General features: G+C 39.7%; 1 protein-coding gene across 1 annotated transcript in view; it reads right to left on the bottom strand.

Annotated features, from left to right (window-relative positions):
* The window catches only part of CNTNAP2 (contactin associated protein 2), a 1,613,390-nt gene that overhangs the window by 598,042 nt on the left and 998,940 nt on the right, over window positions 1–16,408 (bottom strand). The gene's annotated exons all lie outside the window — the stretch shown is intronic.

A 16,408-nucleotide genomic window follows, 5' to 3' on the forward strand; every position in this document is an offset into this window, starting at 1 on the left:
AAGTGGGAACTTAGTCTTTCTGTTTACAACTACTACATTAGCTCAAAGCGTAACTGATGGGGAAAGTGACAATGACTGAATCCCGCTCCTCCTAAGGAATTTCCAAGTAAGTGACTGATATCAGCCCTTCTTTCCCCGTTTGATGCAGATTAGAGGGAAAGACACAATGAAGGGGGGCAGGGTCGAGCAGAGAAGGAGACTGACAGTTTGGGGCAAGCCCGACCGCTTTCCTTCAAGCAAAATGCCCACCACCAAGTAGTTTGTGCGGAATTCTTTCCGTATGTAAGAAGCATTTGTGGAGTGCCTAACAGTCCTGTCATGTGATTTGGTATGAGAAGTCAAATAAGACATTTTTTTGATAACGAGAAGAAAATATCCAGTAACTCCATACTGCTATTTCATTGACAGGGTATGTACAGCTGGCTGGGGGAGCACAGAAGGTGAGGGCCTAAATCAGATTTGGGATTATAGAATGTTTCCTGAAATAAATGAGACTTGAGCTGAGTATTGAGGAACATGTCGAAGTTAACTCACCAGAAGAGGAAGGGGAGAAATTCTGTTCTATGCAAAGGTTTGGATAAAAGATTACAACATGCTCCAAACACCAGGAGACAATGGAGAGGGTGCTAGAAAAATGACAGTGAGACGGACGAGATATAGATAGTGTAACACTCTGTATGCTAACTTTTTCCAATTGTTTTATGGTAACTTTTGAGATTAAAGGGTTTTAACCTGAAAAATGATGGCATTAGATTCTCACTTTTGAAATTTCAGTCTAGCAGACGTATGGAGGATCGACAGAAGGCTCTCAAAGCAGGATTGGAAGGTCCCTGCAGCTGCTCAGAGGTGGGGAGGACCTGGAGAGGCAGGTGGGGTACGGATGCTGTCCCGGACAGAGAACGTGCGGAACTTGGTGACTGATGAGATGCGCAGGTTGGTTTAGATTATTGACTTCAATGTCTGGGTTTGTAATGGCCCGTTTACAATGGGAGGTAACACAGGAGGAAACCTAAGTCTGAAAGGCACAGGGGAAAGGATAAGGTGATTTTCAGTATGCTGAGTTTGTTACAGAGATACAACACGTAGGATCCTGAGATGTTCGTACATTCCACAAATATTTATTAAATTCCTACTATGTGCCAGCCACTGTCCACCAAGCAGTTTAACGGATCTAGTAGAATGTTCTGGACTAGCAGTATAGATAAAGGAATCTTCACTAACGAGAATTGAAGACGTGGCTAGGGGCATTAAGGGGCCATGTGTAAGTGTGGACAAGGCCGGGGAGCCCCGCCATTCACAGTTAGGGCCCTCGTAAGAGCTCAGGGCCTACATGGAAAAGCAGTGGCTGCAATTAAACTGAACCCAAATGAAGAGCTTGTCGAGTCACAGAAAACAAAGAAAACCACTACAAGGAGAAGAAAACATAAACTATAGATATCCCACTTATATGAATTAGCACCAATTTGCCATGAGGGAGGTCACTGCGAGAGCAGATTCAGCAAAGGCCGTGCTGAGGGGCTGACTGGCTCGGAAGAGGAGAGCGAGGGAGGATGACTTCTTCAGACGACCTGGCTGCGGTTCTGAGGAACGCGGAGGAGGAGTCATAGTTTTCAAACGCCTGCCACTCCCCATCCTGCCCTCTTCGTGCCCCTGGTTTTGGATTTCTGACTTGCCTTCCCTCCTTTTGCTCATGTGACTTAGTTCGCTGCAGGCACTAATGTCAGATGTCTGAGGCTCTCCTGAGAGCAGGTCTCACAGACTAAGTGGGGAGAGGGGACACACAGTCCCTGGGCATCCAGGAAAGAAAGACGGACGACAACTCCAGCAGTTCATGATATGCCTGGTAATGCGCTTCTATTTCTCAAATACTTTAAATTCTTAAATGTTGACAAAAACAAAACTCCGCTTTGCCAGGCGAGTGTTATTACTTCTCTTATACAGGAGAGGGAAGTGAGGTGCAGGGAGGTTAAGCCACCACCTTGAACCATACAGACAATAAAGGACAGAACTGGGGGCTAGATTCCCAGTCCAGCATCCACTCCCTTTTTAAAACATCACAGGAAGGAAGGGAAGGTTGAACAACAGGAAAGTTAAGAGAGTCAGAAAACTGCCGGGTCTGATGGGTTTGTATGTTAGAGCCAGTGCAGAACTTCGAAGAGCGGCACAAAGCCAGTGGACAGGGGCTGGCAGGCCAGGCGGCTCACCTCCTAAACCCAGCTTCGTATCATTGGTCAGAAGAGAGCTGCCTTTAAGGAAAATACATCTAACAGAATTTTAAAAGATGCCATTTTTGAAAAGTCAAGCTGTTGAGTATTAGCCACTGGAAGAATGTGTCAATATTCAGAAATCTGAAGGACATGAGGCTTTTGCCCACAATTTCTCTCTGTTCTCTCTTGCTGAAAGTCTTAGAATGGTCCCTATGCCTGACTTTGTCTTCTTCTACTGCTCTTAGGCCTTTATCCTATTGACTACTTTAATCATCAAGGAAGAAAGTTTAACTAAAAGGCTCATGACATTTTCTTAGCTAAGAACTGGTCTAGTCCCACGCTATCTTTTACAATTGTCCCCCCATGTCTGTTGAGTAAGTGATGCTTGAGCGAGTTCTCCTGAGGCATCTTCTGGACAAGGGGAAGGGGTGAGGGACACGCCCTCAGTACAAGGTCTGATCCAGGCCATTTGCTCTGATCTTTCTGGACCTGTGGAAGTTCCACTTGTTAGCCCAGACTTTCCCCAAAAGGCAGAATAGGGAAGAAGTGACCATGATTCTGCCATGAAAAAGCTTTTACTGAGTATTTTATGTCTTTTGTGACCTATAACTCTCCAGATTGCATAATACTTTACACTAGTTGAAACTACAGTATTTTAAGTCATTTGTTTGTAATCCACAAAGTTACATGAAAGAAGCTGGAAAAGAAAGCAAAATTAAGAAAATGGATACATTTATTCCATTAAAATAAGTCTTTTTGCTTTTTTTGCATTGTTTCTAGCCATTAAATCCTCTCAGATTTACAACTGAGTGTTGGTAATTGCTGGAAACAGGCACGAATTTTACAGAATAATTGGCTCTATTTTATGACACACGGTTTAGTGTATACACTACATGGTGTGGCTAAAAAATAATAAAATAGATTTTTGGTTGCTGCTTCTGGAAATCATTCTCATTATTTTTAGTCACATATCGTGTATATGTGTGAACATGGCAACATTTCATAGTTTGAAAGTCCTTCATAGTTTTTAGAAATTACAAAATAATAGATTTAATTGCTTTGAATTTAGTCATTTTGCACTGGGCAAATATTGATTTCTTTCTCAACACCTTTAATTTCTAATGGAGCTTGAAATTAACTTTGGACTTTAATTCTCCTTTATTCTGGGTTTGTACATCAGGGCCATTAACAAAGTCAAAAGAGTGCTGAGAGAGCGACTTCTGAGCCAGGAGCCCACAGCGAGCTCTGCAGCATGTGGGTCTCCACCCTTTATGGAGAGGACGGGAGTCTGTGTGGGAATGTACAACGCACTAGTATTTTCTGAATGAGCAATCAAGTCAAGAAAGTCAGCCTGTAAAGTCAGCCTCTGATCACTTACTGAAGTGCGCATCATTGTGTGCGGACATGCACATCTACGCGTATTTAATCAGATCCGGTCAGGAGAGCAAAGGACAGAGCTCCACGAACCACAAATGCCTCGGAGAGGGGCCTTATCTATGCATATAATAGGTAAACTATGCATATATACACGTTTCTCTTAATGTAAATGTATCACAAATACAAACTACAAATTGTAAAATAATTTAAATACAGCTGTTCTTTGAGGTTTCGAAGTGCTTTTTAAATGATTTTATGTTGCCTCTACAAACAGAGTGACTGTGTGAGAAATCGGAGGCCTAGGCGTTCACATGTGCCCCTAAGAAGGTGGCCTGTTTCTCTCCGAGGTCCCCTAACCTGCTACCACAGCAGCTGCTCCCAGGGTGATGAGCAGTAGTGTAGGCCGATGTCAGAAACTGCAGGATGTGGCACCTCTACGATGTTTTCCAACATAAAACCAACTTTTCAAGGCCACGCCTCAAAACAGTCTCTATGTTCTAGGAATTTTCAAGGCTCTGAGTGTTGAGAAAGCTTTGCCAGAAAGGAGGCTCTACAGCAGAATATAGACTTCACAAAATAAGGAGTGGTTTGAAATCCTGTTTCTGCCATGTACTTGGAACATCAGTTTTTAAATTTGTAAAATGGAAGAATATCTTCCCTTAGATGCAACTGTGAAGACTATACGATGGTAAATATAAAGTTCAATACTTAACATACTTCCCTCTCTGTCCTCATGAATATACTTTCAACATGTTCAAAATTAAAATTTTAATCAACAAATACTGAACACTAGGATTTGTAAGAAAAAATGTGGGAATAGTTGACCTATGCCCACACAATTACATTCTGGGGAAAATGCAAATAAAACGTTTAGGAAAAAAATGAAGTGCATAAATGCCAGAGAAATAATATAGATAATAACTACTATGGAAAATGAGACAGAAAGAGGTCATTTTAAGCTTGAGTGATCAGAGAAAATTTCACCAAATACAAAGAGATTGTGAACTAGACTCTAAAGGGCACAACGTTTGCAAAAGTGGGGAGAAGAGCGTTCTAGGATGGATTTTGTGGGATGACATAAGCAAAGCGAGGAGATGAGGAAGTAGGAGGGGACGTGTGGACGCGACATACAGGGACAGACGTGAGCAGGTGCAGTGCAGTGGGCTGAATAGTGATCTGCAAAACTTATGTCCATCACGAAACTTAGAAAGGGATTGTATTTGGAAAAAGCGTCTTTGCAGATGTAGTTGGTTAAGATGACTCATACTGGATTAGTACGGGCCCTAAATTCAACTGCTTGTGTCTTAATAAAAGAAATGAGAAGGAGATTCAGGCACACGGACTCACAGGGAAGAAGGTCATGTGAAGATGAAGGCAGAAACTAGAGCGTTAAAACTATAAAAGTCAAGGGACACCAAAAATTGCTGGCAGCCACCCAACAAGAAAGAAGCAATGGGGACTCTTCCCCAGAACCTGTCTGGAGCATGGCACCATTGACACCTTGGTTTTAGACTTCTGGCCTCCGGAACTGTGACACAATAAACTTCCGTTGTTTTAAGCCACCAAGTTTGTGGTCATTTGTTAAGGCACCCCTAGGAAACTGATGCGCACAAAAAGCATCTCATCTCTTGAAGTCATTTATAAGATAAAGCACAAAAAGTTCCTCTCCTTCGATTACTGCTTACCGACACTTTTCTGATTGTGAATAAACTTTGCTTCTTGGTTCACCAAAAGATTAAAGTGGGAGTCAGTCCCGTTGGAACTGAAGCCTTTTGTTCATGCTATTTTCTACAAAACATAATTTTGGCATAAAGAAATTATTATGGACCAAATATCAGGGACATTGTCAAATGAAATTGGAAAGTTATTCTCTATCTGAGAAACAAAAGCAGCATTATGTCAGTCATTCTGGCTCACTGACATTTATTTTCGTTTTTGTTTTTAAATCTCACTCTGGTTTTGTCTAGAAAAAAATATTATTCTTTGACTTCCCTTTAAAATGGCTTTTTTTTTTAATTTTTTTATTTTTTGGCCCTAAGTATACATTTAAATCTAAGGCAGGAAGTAAATAAACTTGAAAAGCAAATAAATTTCTGTTTCTTCTAAACTTCATTTACATGATCTCTAGGGCTGCTTGAAATATGCACAAAGCCCTCTGTTCATGCCCAGATCACACTGTAGGGAAGCGAAGGAGCTAGAAAGTAGAGTGATTAGCCTTGCAGTTCAAAGGTTACAACACTCTTCCTTCTCTTCCCACCCACTCCGCCAAGTTCCCTCCATATTTTCTCCCTGCACCACCCCTACTTAAAATATTCCTTTCTTGGGAGCAAGTGGCCACATACTAGGGAAGCGAATTGGGACAAAATTTAGAAAATTGGGGCAGCTGCAGACCTCTGATAAGGAGACGATAAGAAGGCAGCATTTCAGGGCATCCACTTTATTTTTTAGGCATAGTCTTTAATCTTAATACACTATTACATCAATAAGTATTTCAAAATATCTACTAAACTACCCCCCCCAAAAAAAAACCTTTGTATATTTTTTTAAGTCTATAGACAAGAAGCCCACCTTCCTAATCATCCAAGTTCTATTTGTTGTACTTTTGAACAGAAAGTTTCTTAAGATTCTGGTATGACTTTCCACTGGGCATCCTCATTAAAAAAGCACAATGGAAACCCAGTTTTCTTAAACTAATCAATAGAGAGGCTGTTGGAATCTAAATGATCACAGCATGAAAATTACAGTTTGTGCAGATTAAATGTGTTTTGTGATCACCACATGTGAAATTGATGTTAAGTGTCAAACTGAACCCATGCCTAGCTAAGGAACTACATATTATTCATTTATCTCATCTTAAGATAGGTGGTACATGGAAAGCATAAGGGGATAACAAGGAGGAAAATGAAGTATCATTCTGAATACAAACTGAAATCCTAATTCAAAGTCCCTTAGAATTTTTAACACAGTGAATACATGACTTGGTCTTTAATACGCTTTTACTATGTGTAAGTTCTTTCACTGTTGAATCTACCTGTATAAGGGGTGTGGGGAATTGTTTTCTATTAATAAACTTTCTTCCGTGATTGCTAATAGCATGTCAAATGCTTCCCAGTAAGATTTGTCTCCCAGTAAGATTTGTTACCTCTACTCTATGAATCATTCTGTATCCTTATTTTTATTTCTAAAATATGTGTTAGCTCCAAACCCGGTTTAGTAGTAGAAATGAAACTTAGTGAAAATGACCTCTATTCAGTGGAGCTGCGGCAAAGGCACCGAGGCAAAGCCAACGCTGCGAGACAGCGTCGGTGCCACGGTTTCTCTGGTATTAGCGGAAAGTACGTCCTACGTGGTGGATGCAGCATCTGTGAGAAGCCGGGGGGGTGGGGCATTCTGTGACCACTGCACTTCTGTCACCCATCACTGACTGACTGAAGCTGTCTCCTTCCCCAGCCCCTGTCTCACTATAGCACCCTTTATCAGCGGTCCCCAACCTTTTTGGCACCAGGGACCAGTGCTCCTATGAGAATCTAATGCCTGATGCTCTGAGGCGGAGCTGAGGCGGTGATGCTAGCGCTGGGAGCAGCTGCAGATTCAGATGAAGCTTCGCTCACTCACCTCCTGCTGTGTGGCCTGGTTCCTAACAGGTCACGGACTGGTACTGGTCTATGGTCCAGGGGTTACAGACGCCTGAAAGTTTAGACGACTGGCCTTGTGGCCCGCTGAGAAGAAAAGAGCTTTTCTACAGTAGCTCAGGTTTCCCCACTAGATGCCATAATCACGGAGACGAGGAGACCCTCCTGTTAATACCCAGGAAACAGGTATCGCTGCCTGGTTTCCCATGTGCCTTCATCAAGGGCATTCAATAAGTGTTCTCCCAGATCTGCCATGTCGTTAGAAAGCAAGACAGTCTCCATAGCTGGTAATCTCTCCTCTGCAGAAAGTGTGCACTTACGTCACCAAAACCACTAGGGAGCTTTAACATGCTCATATTTTCTGAGTAAGAATATGCTTTGCATTGAATACTTGAATGTTCCCTAAGAGGGGCATCTCAGCAACAGACAGCCATATGGTAGACAACACACACAGAAGCATCTAGAGCTCTGAATTCCATTGCTGGCTGGCCGGATGGAAAGCATTTCTCTTTCTATAGCCAAACTCTTAGGGGTGTTTTTTCAATTCCATCTCACTGGATGGCCGTACTTGGCCTTATCCAACATAGTGAAAGTTGATCACGTGATTTGGCAAGCCAGACATGTTTAACTGATGTTTCAATGGGCTTAGGTAATGGAACAGAGTATTATCAGGACATTCTGATACCTGCTAATGAGTAATGACAGCAATTTTGCATGTGCCAATATTATCTGGCATTTGGTGCCAGCATCTGTGATGGCAAGAAAGGTCCTTCAAGAGTAGGGTAGGCATATTGCAGGCAAGAGCCACCATGGCAGCTTTGGAACAAAATTATATGATGAGACTACAAGGAACTACAAGCCATTGAATCTTTTTCTAGCTTTATTTGAAAATAAGACCATATTTTTAAAGTCAAATCCATATACATTTATGTTATTTCACTTTATTTGGCTAAGTTAAACCATTTTCAAAAATAGTATTTTACTAAAACTTGGAGCGGTCAGATATAAGAACACCCAAAGAGTGAGCCAGCAAAATTTCCTTGGAAACTGCTGTAGTCTCCATGGGAAATGTCTGCTTTTGGTGCTAGCCATCTATAGCAAACACAACAGTCTAAGTTTATTTCTCCACTTGGACTTCTGCTTCTGCTGGCCCACCTCTCACATTTTTTTCCTGTTAGTCCCAGTCTGAATCACCAACCAAACAAGGAACTTGACTCAGGATTTCGTCTTCCCTGAACCCTTCCCCAGCCATGTTAGTTCACACTGTCCTCTCTCCTATTAAACACACCGGACTCTACACCAGTTTGGCACATAAATCCATTACTTTCTCCTAATATATTAGTGTGTCCTGACTGTTCTGCTTCCCTTTTAACTACCTGGGCCATATCTCTGTATCCACATGGTGTGCTGCATTGAAAATAGACACGTAATGTCACTGAACGAACTGGAAACATCTGTGGATTGGAGGCAATCCTATACAGCAAGTTTATAAAGCTAAAGACTTGCAGTAGGAACACAGTGACTAATGTCAATATGAAAGCTAAAAAAAAAAAGTTTGATTTGGGAGACATTAAAAGGATCAAAGGAGAACACATACTATTTTTAACTTGAATTCTCCTTCCTTGTTTTTGAGTAGAAACAAATGTCTCTGAAGTTTCCGTCTTTGTATTCTAAGTAACCAGGCCTTATCTCTCTTATCTTCTTTCCCCAACTGAACCTGGCAAAGGTGAAGAAATGAGTGTTTTCTATTCTCTTTCTCTTCACTCTGAACCTAGGATGAGACAGTCACTGACTGAGATTCAAACTACAGGGGAGTTTAATGAATAATGTCAACTCCCGCGAGACCCAGCGCTGGCATTTCACAGCCTCTGAGAAGTTCACAGGATCATAGCTCATCTCCATAGCAGGCTCCTCGTTAATGTGCATTTGCAGATCAACTTTTTGCAAAGGCGCTTTATTTGAAGAGAAAGATATATTTTTGAAACTATTGAAAATGTCTTTGTAAAACTGAAATTAAATCCTTTCTTTGTATCTTTAATCTTAGCCATCTTTCCAAAGCAAGTCATGAAAGAAGGGATTAATTTGAAATCTGGGCTGCCTGAGGAAGGTAAAGGTCCTCGGGCTGTGTTTCTCCAAATGACCTGCACTATTTTAATCCACTGTAATTTATTTGGTCGTAGCCGTAAGATAGAGTGGCCTCTGAATCCCCTTCCGACATTTCTACACAGATAGCACTTTCCCGCTTTTTCCATCTTATTTGACCTGTGGATGCTGGGTGAAAATGTGAGCAAAGGAGCTGCTAGGATTATTGTTTCTTTCTGTAAATGAGTGTGATTTCGGAAAGTGACACCACTTGTCATTTTCCTCTTTCCCCAACCCTTCCACTCTAGTGAAATCGTGAGCTTCTCATGTAGAGAATACACACAACCAAGCAAGACTTATCGTTACTTTAATTGTACAGTTGATTGAAAACTGCACTGTCCACCCCATACCGTGCTGATGCTGCATCCTCCTCCCTGTCCATCTGATAAAAAAAAAAAAAGAAAGAAATAAACAGATAGTCTGATAATATAATCTGAAAGGTTGAAACAACTGCTTAGAATTGCAAAGAATTTGTGATAAGGCATTAAATAATTTTTCCATGTAATTACATTTATACATATGTTGTAAGCATGAAAGTGTCAACCTAGACTATAAAAGGTAAGCATTCAGTTCACAATCTCAACGAACCAGAGATATGGAAACGAATGAAAATTATAGTGACCTTTGTTTTTAACAACATGATGTGCTTCTACAGAGGGAGCTGCTTAGCACTGTACCCCGGTACTCCTGCCCTCCTCCTATCTGTACCCCACATTCCAGCACTGGTCCTATATGCAAAGTGGAGTCAGCTCTCAACACTTTGATGAATGGATAAATAAATAAGTGATGGTAGGAATACAGAGACTCAGTGTCCCACAGACACTCCTTAAGGACAAGGGCACACCGATCCCCTGAAGCAGGTCATGGCGTAGGAATGCGATGGGAGGATGAGAGGAAAGTAAACTTGGAAAACTGGTAATTGCTCACTCTGTAACAAAGCACAATCTGGCAACTTAATGTCATGTCTAGATTAGAAAGAGCAGATTCACCCTGTGCATATAAATCAGCCTATGTAGCCATTATATTTGCTAATAAAGCCTTTTATCTTTTCAGTAAGTATCGACTTAAATACTGAGACACCCTCTGATCTTCTCCCTAAGAATCAACTGTTTCAGTGCTCAGTATCCTTAAGCTACTTATAATCATACAAAAATTTGTCTATTTTTAAAGACTTAGTGGTATAATAAAAGTTACAAAAAGATATAGGGTGTTTTCTAAATTTACAAAGCACTTTAAGAGACAATATTTCAACTTAATGTCCCAGAGGAAGCTTCAGTTCAGAGAGGTTAAGTGATTGTCCAAAACACAAAGCCAGTACAGCCCGGGGAGTGGGGGGAAGGAGGTGGGGAGGAAGAGGATTAAATTTAATACTTCTCATTTCACTGCTGTCAGTGGCCTGTAGCACTTACTGGAAGAGAGGACTTCCCTCTCTTCCGGTATAAGTGAAATCCATACTGATATGCTAAGAGGGTTTGAGGATAGCAGAAGATTTACTGTCCAGGAGAGAGTCAATTATCCTACAACTAGGAAAGCTCAGCTGATGGAGAAATAAGGCCGGCCATAGGCCTGAGCATCTGAGGATCTGACATCAGAACGTCTGATTTCAAACCCTGAGATTTGCCTTTCTGTAATTTCCCTGTAGCAAGACTATACATATGATATTTCATGATCAATAAAACGATTATGTACATCTTATTCAAACTGTGCATCAGTTTAAAGTAAACTTTGTTGTCATTCACTATATAGTCAATATTTAAACACATATATATCTATTTTAAAATAGCTCATACAATCAGCCAGCACAGTAGCTGACTGTACTCTATTATCTAAGATGTCAGTTTTTTTTGTTACGACTTATTTTGCCACTGTTTTATATATTCCCATAAGTTACTTTAATGAATGGTATTTTAACATGGCACAGTGTTTTCCTCGGATTATTTTAAATGTGTAGGTTTGTCTGTCCGTATTCTGAATTTGTCCATATAACTTCTTACGACTTTACACCCCTTGTGGTTGTTTCTGCTATTACCATCACCACCCTCTGCTTTCTATGAATCCATCTTCTAGTCTCCATCTGCCTTTTTCCATTTTCCTCTTTTCCCTTCAGCATCACTCTCTCCATAGTTTCACTATCTTCATAAATTTGTATAAAAGACACTGATTTTTTTAAAAAGCTGTTGATGCTCCTTCTATTCACTGCCATTCACTCACTCTTTGATTCCTATTCACTGAGCACAGACTATATTCTGGGTAGGCCCTGGTGATAACATGGTGGATCTGGCACTGTCTCCTTCCAAATGTTTAGTCCAGTGGAGAAGAAAGACATTCTTAAAGAGTCACGAGTAATAAATCCAAAATCACAACCATCACGAGCACTAAGAGAAAGATATATGTCTTACATAAGAAGATCTGACCTAATTACAGGGTCATGGAGAGCTTTCTAAGGAGGTGACTACTGCACTGAGATCTGAAGGATGAGTGGAAGTACACCAGACAAAGCAGAGACAGAGGAAGCGCAAACGTCCCGTGGCGATGACAGTGGCAGGGAGACAGAGCCACGTGCGGGTACAGGGCATGTGAGAGAACCAGCCAGACTGGAGGGGAGAAAAGGAGGAGGAGTCTGGTAGAAGACCAGTTAGAGACCCAGCCATTCCAAGCAGGTCCTTATCAGCCAGGTGGACTTACAGCTGAGGGATGGAGTCCAATTCCATAAGGCTATGATTCTATTCAATATCTGCATTTTGAGAGGGAGGTGTAGGTAGTAATGCTCAAATTCCACGTTGTCCTCATCGCTGCCTAAGTCTTGGTGGTTCCAAACAAAGAGAGGTACCAAATTTCCTAGTGTTGATAAATCTAGGTGCCGATGCCCCGGATTAGTATGACTACAAACAGATGGGGATAATTTATTTTTTAAAATTATGCTCTGAATTAAATTACTTATGAGTATAATGGATTATAAATAACTTGGTGTGAGCTATTGAAATCCACTGCACTTTTCCTGTGTGCAGTAATAAGATGCAAGGTAATTTATGGTTTACAAATTTATAGACCCAGAGTAATAGCTCCAGACTACAGGATGTATATTTTTCTTTTATAATTCCTTTTTTCCTTGAACATTAGGTAGTAAAATTTTTAGCTCTGCATTTGCATGGCAACATCAGTACCTGTTCCTTCTTAGCACTTCAGAATTCAGAAATCGCATAATTTTAAAATTGAAAGAGTTCTGCGTAGGCCATTAAGTTTATCTCTTCTTACTACCTCTGGAAAGAGTCATGTCTATATACTTGGGCAAGGTGAGAATCCTTTAATAAAAAGATATCTGGAAAAATATTTCTCTCAGAATGAAGATCTGGCATTTAATAATTCTTACAAAATTCTACCCTTAAACATTGCTTATATCTGTCAAATATCCTTATGCACTTGTGAAAATAGCCAAAATTTTTCATATTACTGAGGACATTCTGGGGATTTTTAGGGCAGTTCCACATAAGAGACCAAAGTTATACACAGGAATGACTGAGGTCAAAGACAGACCCCAGTGGCATGAAAAAAAAAAAATCTGTAGGCCTTGAGATAAGGGATTTTTTAAAAAAAATTTAACTTATGTAAATTTGAGCCATAATTATGAAGTATGAAGGAATACATGTGAAAAAAAATGAGATGATCATTAGATCCTAAATAATATGTAAAGTATTAGAAAGTGGACTTGGAGACCAGCTGAAAAGTGTCTATGGAGCACCACTGAGAAAAAGACTGTAGCTATAAACATGAAGTTTTGCTCACAAGAAAGACACATTCTCATACATTTGAGAACGTGAAGTAGGGACAAGTCAATATAACAAAACAAATAAACTATTCTACATGACTATTCTACTTTTTTGGTCATGATTTTAGGTCCTGCTATACTCCTAGTCAGTTCTTAGAGGTTCATTGAGAATGAAATGTCTGCATAAGAAAATTTAAAAAGTATAAAACTGCAACAATTTAATGTATTTGCATTTTGTCACAAACTAGCCACTTTAGTTTTTGGACAAGAAAAGCTTGCTTTCTCTTTCTTGTGATCTGACCATCTCTGGGGATCTCTGGCTTTCCCTGTAGGATTTTCCTCACCCAAAGAATGACATCCTGACTCCTCTGGAGAGAGGTTAGTAAATGATGGTCCTCAAATTGGTTTGAAAATAAATTCTCCACGTATAAACAAACAAATAAATGTACACAGGTCTAGGACATATCAGATCACTTTTAATTCTTTCTAATTCTTCTTAAAAAAACCAAACAAACCAGAAAACAAAAAACTATGGAAGCCAATCATTCACTTCAAGCCCAAATCTGCCATGGTAATGATAACAAACAATGAATGGCGCCATGAAATTAAATGACACATTGTGTGATACGGACAATTATTGGTATAAAAGTACAGAGCAAGGGGATGATTATTCTGAAAGAGATGAAATGGTAAAAATATTCTGCGTACTAACAGATACTAAAGCTCATCTCAATGTCTTCCATAAATCATGTCGCTTCATCTCACGATGGCTTTATAAGGGTGCTGTTACTATACTCATTCCACACAGGAGAAACTGAAGCTCAAAGGGCTTAAGTGTCTAAGGTTACAAGTAAGTAGGCTGTACAGCCAAGTTCAAACTCAGGTAGTGTGACCTATCAAAAAAGGGCTTCGAGGTTCCACCTTGGACTATAAACTCTAGCCTGGATGATCAGGGGTCGTCTGAGAAACAGCTATCTCATCCTGACTGAGTCCAGACCAGTGTGGAAAATGTGCTGAAATGGTAGGTAGCCTAATTGTAATATTTGAAGCTCTAACTAAATAATTAGTTATTCTAAACTTTAGACTTGAGTTAGCCATTCTTTACCTTGCTAAAGTAGTACTATTACAAAATTACCGTAACTCCTTTTCAAAAGGGATGCGTGGTCCTCCACAGAAAATAATGAGGTAAAATATTTAATAATACTAACAAAGTTCAAAGCCACAGAAGACATAATAAGCAACTGGAAGACTCAGCTCACTGGCTTTCTGAATGTGAGACCTCAGCCGTCACTCAGTCAGTGGCAGAATACGGGAGGTCCAAGAGAAGCCAGACGGCTTGCTGCGAGCGCTCGCCGCGTGACACCCTCGTCGCAGGGGCAGAGGCCCGAGTCTTTTCACTTCAGTGCTCCTGTGATCAGCGCGGCCACTGACTAAGTGAAAATGCACCACGGTTCATTTTGTCTCAGAGCCAATGGCATATGTTATGTATTTTTACATGATCATGGACTGGGCCAGACCCTCCTGATTTTTAACTAAACGATGGGATTAACTCAGAGACATGTCAAGCCTTTCAGTTTAGTAAAGAGAATTTACCCTTTGATGAGACACGAAGTATACTTTATCACAAAAATAGGATCCAATCAACCCTTTCTTGATATGCACTACCTTCTTGCAACCTCTACGTAGGCACACACTTGATTTTCAAGATTTTGGCCTTGTTTAGAGAAGATGACAAGGGAACAGGGCCTCATTGTTAAAACGGATGAGTCTACTGTTGTAGACACAAAAATGGAACAAGAAATGGGCAGGAATGAGAAGTAGAGCTTCTCATTTATTTAGAGCTTGCACTAGCACCAAACCAGACACACTTTGGACGTTTCTAATACTTGGAGTTATTACTCTTTAAAACGATCAACTATTCAACCAGTAGAGTATGTTTAAATGTTTAATTTTTTAATAATATTTTAAAAATCTTTTCCTTTACTGTGTATTTCAATGAAAGAAGCGGCTATAAAAATAATTATTTGCTTTTCAATTCAATATCAAAATGGTCACTGAGATGGGAAACCACTGTAACCACCACCAATTTCCTGCTCTTTGTCATGAGTTAGAATTTCCATATTCAGAAACAAGATTCCTTGTAGTTAAAGGTGGTATTTACAGCACAATATGTAAATTATATTGGTGGAATTAAAGTGCTTAGTTTTATCAAAGCTACCTAATTCAAACATCATATGTCACATAATAAATAGCACTCTGAATGCTAACGTTTTGAAGTGATTGGAAAGGAAAAATAACTCCTTTATTCTAATTGACTTCAATATCAGTTTTGTTCTTTATTCATTAAAATACTTTTTCGTGCACCTATATATACGCTCTACTGATGACGAACCTATTAAGTGCCTGTTTTTATTCTCTTGTACATCTTCCTAATAATGTTAATTTTTCTAAGAGTTCTTTTTGTCTCCTGGCTCTGAATATATTCGTAAATAAATTAATAAGTGCGATAAAATAAATTACAAATATTTTTTCTTAGTTGAGATCCTATTGTATTTTGAACATAATTTCTTACTGCATGTCACTACAAATAATGATATACGAAGGCTCAGAGAATGATATGCCTTTTACTGTCCCCAAAACTCTGATATTTTGTTTGCCTTTATTTCCTAAAAGTGAAGAGAAAGCAGTCTGTATAATTAAAGGGTTTAGACATTAGATTTTCAGTTTTTCAAAAATAATGAGAGAAGATAAAAGGAGAATGCATGTCTCCCTCTCTCCCCTTCCGCTCCCCCCCCACACTCACATACACACACACGTGCACGCACCATGACAGATGACCTTCTTTCAACTTGTTTTATGGCAAATCTGTTTTCAAAAGTGCTTTTATAAACAGCAGCGCATTTTGGGAAAGTTAATGTTGCATTTATGGAGTTCACATTCCTTTAAAAAATATTTGAATCACAAATATTTAATTTTTATTTACCTTTTCGGGGTCAGGCTATCATGTAAAACGAGGCACATCTGTGTTTTTACTAGTCATCATCCTATGTTACCTTTTATTTTTTATATTTTAAAAATTTGTCATCTCATGTTTTTATTTTATATATACAACTTCAATGGGCTTCATTCCACTTTTAAGCTCATTTTTTTCTGATCTAAAAAAATTCAGCCAAATAGTTGTGACAGAGTACAAGACAACTACTGTCCAGAAACTAAATGTTCAAATTATACTGTCTCTCCGATGAATTGATAAATGAGGATTGAGTCAGAGATATCATACTAAC

This window comes from Pteropus medius, unplaced genomic scaffold (genome assembly GCF_902729225.1).
Source record: "Pteropus medius unplaced genomic scaffold, Ma_sr-lr_union100, whole genome shotgun sequence".
Classification (NCBI taxonomy): Eukaryota; Metazoa; Chordata; class Mammalia; order Chiroptera; family Pteropodidae; genus Pteropus; species Pteropus medius.